The sequence below is a fragment of the Gavialis gangeticus genome, unplaced genomic scaffold (assembly GCF_001723915.1).
Source record: "Gavialis gangeticus isolate Ggan-Ray unplaced genomic scaffold, GavGan_comp1, whole genome shotgun sequence".
NCBI classification, from domain to species: Eukaryota; Metazoa; Chordata; order Crocodylia; family Gavialidae; genus Gavialis; species Gavialis gangeticus.
The window spans coordinates 39228718-39237267 of record NW_017729032.1 but is presented as its reverse complement, the minus strand read 5'-3'; the positions used below and the strand labels follow the sequence as shown (position 1 = coordinate 39237267).

Here is an 8550-nt window from a genome sequence, read left to right as displayed (position 1 = left end):
GGGTGGTGGTGGACAGGTCATATTCAGCCTGTGGGGAAGTGGGCAGTGGAGTCCCCCAGGGCTCAGTCCTTGGGCCTGCGCTGTTCAATTTCTTCATCAGCGATTTAGACGATGGGGTGAAAAGCAACCTGTTTAAATTTGCAGATGATACCAAAATTTGGGGTGAGGTGAGTACGCTAGTACGGAGGGAAAGATTGTAGCAAGATCTGGATAGGTTACAGGAGTGGGCTAACATAAACAGGATGTGTTTCAATAGTGACAAGTGCAGGGTGCTGCACTTAGGCAGAGAAACCAGCAGCACACTTATAGAATGGGAAACTCCCTTCTTGAGAGCACGGAGGCAGAAAGGGATCTTGGAGTCATTATTGACTCCAAGATGAACATGGGCCGACAATGCAAGGTCACAGTTGGCAGGGCTAACTGGATCTTGTCGTGCATCCACAGGTGCATCTCAAGTACAGCCAAGGAGGTGATCCTCCCCCTCTATGCAACACTGCTCAGGCCACAGCTGGAGTACTGCGTCCAGTTCTGTGCGCCCCATTTCAGGAGGGATGTGGACAACATTGAAAGGGTCCAGAGGAGGGCCACCTGCGTGATCCGGGGACAACAGGGCAGACCCTACAATGAAAGACTGCTGGACCTAAACCTGTTCAGCCTTCACAAGAGAAGGCTGATGGGGAGACCTGGTGACTGTCTATAAACTCACTAGGGGGGACCAGAAGGGTTTGGGGGAGACACTGTTTCCCCTAGCGCCCCCTGGCATAACAAGGAATAATGGACACAAATTATTGGAGAGTAGGTTTATATTAGACATCCGCAAGAAGTACTTCACAGTTAGGGTGGCTAGGATCTGGAACCAACTTCCAAGGGAAGTGGTGCTGGCTCCTACCCTGGGGGTCTTTAAGAAGAGGCTTGATGCCTACCTGGCTGGACTCATTTGAGTCCAGTTTTTCTCCCGCCCGGGCGGGGGGTCAGACTTGAAGATCTACAAGGTCCCTTCTGACCCTACTTCTATGATTCTATGATTCTATGAAGTTTTGTAGTGAATTGTGGTATTTGAATATATGCGTTTAAACACGCTTGGGAAGCAAGTCTGCTGAAGTGCAGGATGGGCTTATCTGCTGCAAAGTAGAGGTAAAAACCCCAAAGTAGCTCTTGAGTATCTCCTAAATCCTCCCACCAGTATCTTACACAGCTTTTCAGGATGCCTTGGTCTCATGTTTGTGTGCTCTGACTCATCCTGACTCACCTGTTTAAACACTGGCATACAACCAGTTACTGTCCTCCTGTGACCCCAGTACTGAGGTTGTCCAGATGACTGTCACACTCCTGTCTGTTGAGCAGCTATCCCTCGTACTGAGGTTCTAGACTTCATTGTTTTTTGGGAAAAGGAATATGTGCAGACCTATCTGTGCACTGGAGTGGCTAGAATTCAAATATAGAAGTGTCTGTCTGAACAAATGAATGAGGGAAGTGCAACACATATTGAAGCCAGTGCTAAATAAAAGAAAAGAACTTAACCTGGTTGAAAAAAGTGTAAGGGATGACCATGACTTTTGGAGAACTTGCAGCATCTACGGCTACTTTGAGCTGGACTGTGTATTTGCGAGGGAACTTAAAGTTAAACCTCTGCGTTTGATGGATATCACCAAACAACACTGAAAGCAGCCATGGCAGTAATGATCCTGCACCCTCTGATTTCACGACCACTGCAGACACAGAGAAAGACTACTTTCCAAAGACTGAGGAGCTGACAGAATTGCAACCAGGTGGTCCAGCTGCATCACTGGGGGGAGACACTGCTGGGAATCACTTCCAGTAAGCAGTATATGTTGCTTATAAGAAATGCCATGGAGACAAACAGCTCTTAGTTTGAGGTATCATAAGGGTGATGTCATATTTATCTTTAGCAGGTGTAGGCAACCCCTGGCACAGGTGCCAGAGCATGGCATATTGCTTGGCACATGTGCCTTGGGGCAGATGGCAGGGAAGGGGCCAGGGCTACACTACCACAACAAGGATCTGGCCCCTTGCAGCTCCCCTGCCATCCACCTGGCATGCCAGCGTCTTACAAGCTGAGGCTGCAGGTATTTTTGGCACTCTGCCCAAAAATGTTGCAGACCCCTGGTTTAGATTGCCTAGTATTCAAGTATACAATTTATTATACATCCATCAAAACTGGATGGTGGGACGGAATAAGAAGAATATTTTGATTTAAATCCCAAAATACATGGCCATCTGGTGGGAATCCATGAACCTCAGGAGTGAGAACAGTGCATTATGGAATGTCTGACTATAATTCAGAGCTCTTTTTCAAAGTCTGACTCTCCTGGCCACGCAACAAAGAGAAAAATATTTCTTTAATTGGAGAGTAACGGTGCAGTGGTATGCTCTAGTGGCACCACAGTTATTGGTCTTAATATAAACACAGAAAGCCTACTGCAAATTTCAAGAGCAGATCCGCCTTTTCATCATTCCATCTCTAGTTTTCCCATGTGTTTTTGACATTCCTAGTTGAAATTCTTTTGGATACAAATTAGGTTTGATTAGCTTGGTTCAAAGTATTAACATAAAGTGTTCGTGCATGCATGCTTACTTGTGTTCCCTGGTTGAGAATCACTAATTTAAAGAGACTATATGTGAATTCTTCAAAATTATACTTTCTTTCAATTGAGTAGGAGATATAAAACTGCTTCCCTTTTCATCTTGAATCTGGACTGTAGTAACCAAGGCATCTGGCTATACAGGTGGAAGAGATGCAACAAACATTAATTTTAATTTAAGAAAAAAAGTTTAGCATCCTGAAATGGTCAACTTTTGACAGCTGTTTACTGCCAAAATAATGCATGGTAATTATATTTTATATATCACGATATATGTCCATAACCCAATTAAAAAAATATATAAAAACAAAATATGGTCATAGAGCAAGTGTGGTTACTTACTATCAGGTTGGGTCAGATGTTAACAGCTGTGCATTGAAACATGGAAAAGGGGGTGCTTGACACTTTGTAGTTTCTGTTTTCTGTCGCAAGCAAATAGTGTGTTGGCAAGGTTTCTTCCATTCTTGAAGAAATTGATCACTGTAGAATTATCTTCTCTGTCCTGAGGATTTAAAAAAATGAACATATATAATTACAACCTGCTTTGAGCATTTTATTGCAATAAATAAATATCAGTGAAATATCCAAAATTATTTAAGATTATGAAAATGTTGTGAATCTTATTTTGGTTAGTAAGTGTAAAGATTTGGAGTTTTTCTAATTTTTTATAGTTATTAGCTTATTACTTTTTTTAATTATTTTTTTCAATCAAAAGGAAGACACAGGCAAGATTGTAAAATGTATTAATTAGTCAGACCTGTCTCCTACTGTAAGAGCTACAGTTAGACATGCTAGATATTTGGCGAAAAGGCTGTTAACCGATGTGCATTCGGTTAACAGAGGAGACTAGGAACATGCAGTTTCTAACGTCCATAAAATGTGAAGAAATAATCTTTCTAGCCTTAAATCTACCCTAGTTATAATACAGACTTAATGTAGTATGAAATGTACAAGCTCCTTTGCAATGCTAGGAGAGTATGACACTTACTTGTTTACCAGGAGTCTTTCAGTTTTGGGAGCGTATTTTCTCCAATTTTAAGATCTTACTGCTTGATATTCAGCATGATTTCTTCAATGCATAGTACGCATCTGCCAAAATGGTTCCTTTGAACTCTGTTTTTGTTTAAAATTCTATCATTTATCATGGCCAGTAATGACTCTGGGTTACTCAGTAAATGCTGGTTACTAAGTAAACTCTTTCCTCCATTTACTTTTTAAATATTATTAGAATTGATGCAAATCTTTGCTTACCAAAGGAGATGTGCAAGTAAACTTAAATACCCTTGGTCTTATGTGATTCCTAAGTAAACCAAAACTAGATGAGACTGCTTTCACAAATTTTCACTTTGAGGGAAGGGGTTTTGTTTTATACTTTCTTAGGTTCAGTATCTAAGATGTGTCTAATCCAAGTCCACTACAGAACATATTTTCTGTTTCTGTATTTCTGCACTGAATTTGTGGCCAGTGGCAGAAGGTAAATGAATTCAAACCAATCCTGTGAATCCCTAATTCTGGATCTGAACTACTTGGAGTAGCCCTAGGGCTGCTCTGAATCTGGCAAACTTGTAATTGACCTCCAATTAGACGAGCCAGAGTGAGATTAACTGTGGTCTTAATTTATGTATTTGGGATATTTTGACTTAAATTTATTTTGTAGATTAAGATATTTCATGTAGATTTTTCAGTTCTGCACATCTCTTGTCTATATATAGTTCAATTTTATAGTGAGTTATATTTTATGCAATAGTGAACCTTTTTACATCTAGAAATTAGGGAAATAACAGGCAATTTGATTTATTTTTATAGGGGAAAACAAAATATTTTAGGTACTTTACAGCATAAATCGTAAGACATGGGATGGCCTTTACGCCAAATGGAATAATCTTTTAGATAAAAAAAAAATTATGCGAACATAAGACTGGAAGGGACCTCAGGAAGTCGTTTAGTCTAGTCCCTTTCTCAGGACAGGTTAATTTATATTTAAATCGTCCAAGACAAATGTTTATCATACCTGCACTTAAATCTTCCAATGATGGAGATAGTTACCATAGTTTCTCTGGTAATCTTGTCCAGGATTTAAGCACCCTCAGAGGTAGAAAGTTCTTAATATTTGAACTCTTCCTTGTTGCAACTGAAGCTCATTATTTCTTGTCCTGTCCCTTGTGTACATGGAGAATGAATTATCACTGTCATCATCTTTATAACAACTGTTTTTGGAATTGAAAATTGTTGCCAAATTTCCCCTCATATTTCTCTTCCCTGGACTAAATAATCCCAGTTCTTTCAACCTTTTCTTGTATGTCTTGTTTCCAGACTTCTAATTGTTGTTGTTGGAGAGTGATCAGAAGAGAGCAGTTTTCCATATCTTCCTTAACAAGGTGGCCAGAATTGGACTATTCTTGGTAGACTAGTACTGAATAAAGCAGAAAGATCACTTTCCATGATGTGTATGATACTCTGATGTTCTTGTTCATCTCAGTAACCTACTAGTCCCCCCGCCCAACCATATTATATTGTTGACTCCTAGTCAGTTTGTAGACCACTGTAACCTCCAGATCCAGGCCCTTATTGAATTTCAGCATATTTCTTTAATAAATTGGGAAATGATATTAAGTTTATTCTGAATCTTAATTGTGTTGTGTAAAGAGCCTTCTACTGTATCAAGCTTGGTGTCATCTGCAAATCCTCCAAGTCATCAACGAACACACAAAACTATACCAGACCCAGGACAGACCTCAAGGTCAATCTACAATCAGTTCCATCCAACCAACATGGCCAGTATAAGGGGAGCCTAAGAAGTTGCATTTTCCTAAAAAGATTGTTCGTGTGTTTTAAATATAGACTTTGGTAACTCCTAGGCTGTACCATAGTCTTAGGTTTGTGTGTCTTTCTATGTATGTGATTAACTGGCTATTCAGATGTTCCTTCATCAAGACAAAGTTTTGATTTAGTACCTCTTGAGAACAGATTTCAGTTAGCAACATGGGGAACAAAGAGAAGGTTTTTTTACTCCTCCATTTGGGAATCAACTAACCCTTAGTTTATTTTTTTTGTCACAGCCAACATAAACCTTGAGTGATAAATAGTTTCATGTATTACTACACCCCTGTATTTGCATGTCCTTTTATTCAAGTAATAAGAGCCTTCATTGGCATATGCAAATTTATAAGGTGGTACAGAAATTGTGTGAATCCTCTTTTTTCCAGTGCACCAATATAAGAGCAAAAGATGATGCTTAAGGATAGATGGAATTCTTAACAGGAATCCCTGCTCATCTTGGAGGTTGCTTGTAGGGATTACAGGCCTACTACCTGTTCCTGTTGCAGCTTGTGCCACTGTGCTACTGCTTCTGGTGGATATTCCATTCAGTTCAGTGAGCACTAAGATAGATGCTTTTTAGAACTACTGTGCTCTGATTATTTTTCATCCCTGATCTGCTCTTGCATGATTTGTCTTTTGTGACTGATTGATTACATCAGTACTATATAGATACAAGTCTGCAGTGTGCTTCTAGCTTTTTTACTATAGGCTTCACATTTTTAGCATTCTTATGGACAGCTTTAGGAGTGAGCCAGGGAACACCACCTAAAAATAAGCTCCACTTGCTCATGCTTTCTTAGCAGGTGTGAGTTGCTCAGAGCAACCCTGAGTACATGCATCATGGCAGCAGAGCTTGAGCAATGTACTGGTGCATGGTACCAGCCTGCTCCCAAATCACTCATGCTGCCTGATCTGTTGGACACTTGCAGAATAGGTGTGAGTGGGTGGGGCTTATTTCTCAGTGGCAACCCTGGGCTTCTGCTGGAGGCGATACACACCCATGGTAGTGTTCAGCAGTGGCTGAATTGTGGAGTATCTTGTTCCTTGAAGTGTGGGCTAACCATGACTACTACTTCATGCCCCCTACTCTGTTTCTAATAAACACATTGACTAGTTGGTTCTCTGCGGAGCATTTACTTCCATCTTTTTCTCTCCAGGGTGTGTAGAAACTCTAGGTACAGTCCTCTTTTATTTGGAATGTGGTCGCTGCTGTCAGATAATGAGTGAATGGATGCTTTAGTTTGTTTCACCATGCATCTCTGTAGTTACACTCACATCTTTTTCTACTGCATGCAGGGGCAAGTAAAAATTTATGAGTGCACTTCTCTTCTGTACAGTCCTTGCATTTAGGGATATATCTCCCCATTCCCAATCCCAGTCTTGCATGCCACTCTTCTTCCAAAAATAGCATTGGCTCAGAAACTGTATTGTTTAATTTGGATACAGATAACATTGGAGTGTGTGTATTATTTCTTTCCAGTATCGATTGTATTTTGCAGGAATCATTTTTATGATTTAGAAGTGGTAAAGTTCTACAAAATTATCTAAGTTACTGTAGCCAGCAGTTCTGTTGCTAAATAAAGCAGTGAAAGAATTGCAAGGGATTCTTGATTAAATTCCAGATCTCTTTTCCAAATATTTGATAGAACCCATCCCACTGACGATAAGTAGGGGGAAGCAATACGCCAAAAGTATCATTCATACATATATACATAATATTATTTAACCATTTGGTACATGGTTTTCCAACCAGGCAAATGAATTGAGTACCTTTCTGTCCTTGAGTCACAGCAGGTGAGAAACAGGAGGTGATGGTAGCGTCTGCAGGGTTGGGGGCTGTGTGGGCACATGAAAGAGGAGAAAAGGAGGGCACCTCAAGTGCTGGGAACCCCAGGACACATCTGAGCAGCCATGGCTAACAGACTAAGTAGCCAGCTCAGTGTTGGATGGGAAGGGGCTCAAGGGGAAAAGATTGAATACAGGCAGCTCCCACTTAACACTGTTTCACTTAGTGATATTTCGCTATAACGCTCATTTAAAATTGATACCTGATTTCACTTAGTGGTCAGCGAGTTTAGTTATAACACTCACAGTTGCCATCTTGGGTCATTAAAAACAATTGCGGTTGCCATCTTGAGTTGTCAAATACTTTTGGTTTTGCTTGATGCTTGTTTCGCTTAATGCTCGGTTTTTCAGGAACCAATTAAGAGCACTAAGCGGGAGTTGCCTGTACAGCTCAGGAGGGAGTTGTGCTGGGGCTAAAGCAATGACTTTCTTTTCTGTGGACATGCATCATGTATACTGCAATGAGAAAAGTGTCATGTTATATATCATTGTAGGAAAGACATATTGTTTTGTCCCCCACTGATTACTTAAACCTTATTTAAAATCCACAGGCCTATATTCTTCATGCAGTTTTTTTAGGCCTCTGCTTTAAAGCCAGGATTATCTTTTTTTTGACTAACGCAAGTAGTTTGATAATGAGCAAAAACTAAGCATTCCCCCCTGACATGATTCAAATACAATAGATATATCTTTTTTCAGTAAAAGAAGATGAAAGTATTTGTGGTAAGTGGCTCTTAACCTCTTTCCCTGTCGGGGTTTAAGGAGTCTTTTTGGGAACCACAGAGATCTCCATTTTATTTATTTAAATCTGTTTGTCCATTCCTGTATTTCAACATGGCCCCTGGCAAAATAGTACTGCAGGTTAGTGGTCTGTCATGTGGTAAACATAGAAAAAATCATACCAGTGGGTTTGCAGTTTACAGAGATTCTGATCTGTTTCCACAAAACTGAGAGCATGTTTTGTAATAATCAGAAAAGGATCATGAGTTCTAAACAACACAAGCTCCTTTTTGCTTTAAGGGACCATTTCCTTGATTGAATTACTGCTTTCGTAACTGTGGCAGGGCACTAGGTGTGCCTGCCACTTTAAGGCCCTGGAGCTGGCAGCCTCCAGGTGCCTAATGAGGGCAGCCATTTTAGGCTCAGGGCTGCCTATATAGATAAGGCAGTTTGGCTGCTGGAGGAGGCAACAACATCGCCTGGCCAGAGGGCTGCTGAGTTTCATCTGGAGGTAAGGGAGGAGCTGTAGGGGATGGTAGGAGGCTCCTGGTCCTGGGTACAA

The 8550-nt window shown here is 40.6% G+C and overlaps 1 protein-coding gene and 1 long non-coding RNA gene across 7 annotated transcripts in view; one reads left to right on the top strand and one right to left on the bottom strand.

The window, feature by feature from the left end:
- LOC109302918 overlaps nucleotides 1-3727 on the bottom strand; it is a 44085-nt gene extending 40358 nt beyond the window's left edge. For 2 of the 5 annotated variants that reach the window (XR_002098964.1, XR_002098963.1), the window contains exons 1-2: nucleotides 3592-3722; nucleotides 2946-3105 (exon numbers count right to left, since the gene is read on the bottom strand). This is a non-coding gene — a long non-coding RNA (uncharacterized LOC109302918). Of the gene's footprint in view, nucleotides 1-2660; nucleotides 2740-2945; nucleotides 3106-3591 lie in introns of all 5 variants that reach the window. The other 3 variants (XR_002098962.1, XR_002098960.1, XR_002098961.1) reach the window with 3 other exon arrangements.
- The window catches only part of CRYL1 (crystallin lambda 1), a 120777-nt gene that overhangs the window by 42921 nt on the left and 69306 nt on the right, over nucleotides 1-8550 (top strand). The window lies entirely within an intron of this gene.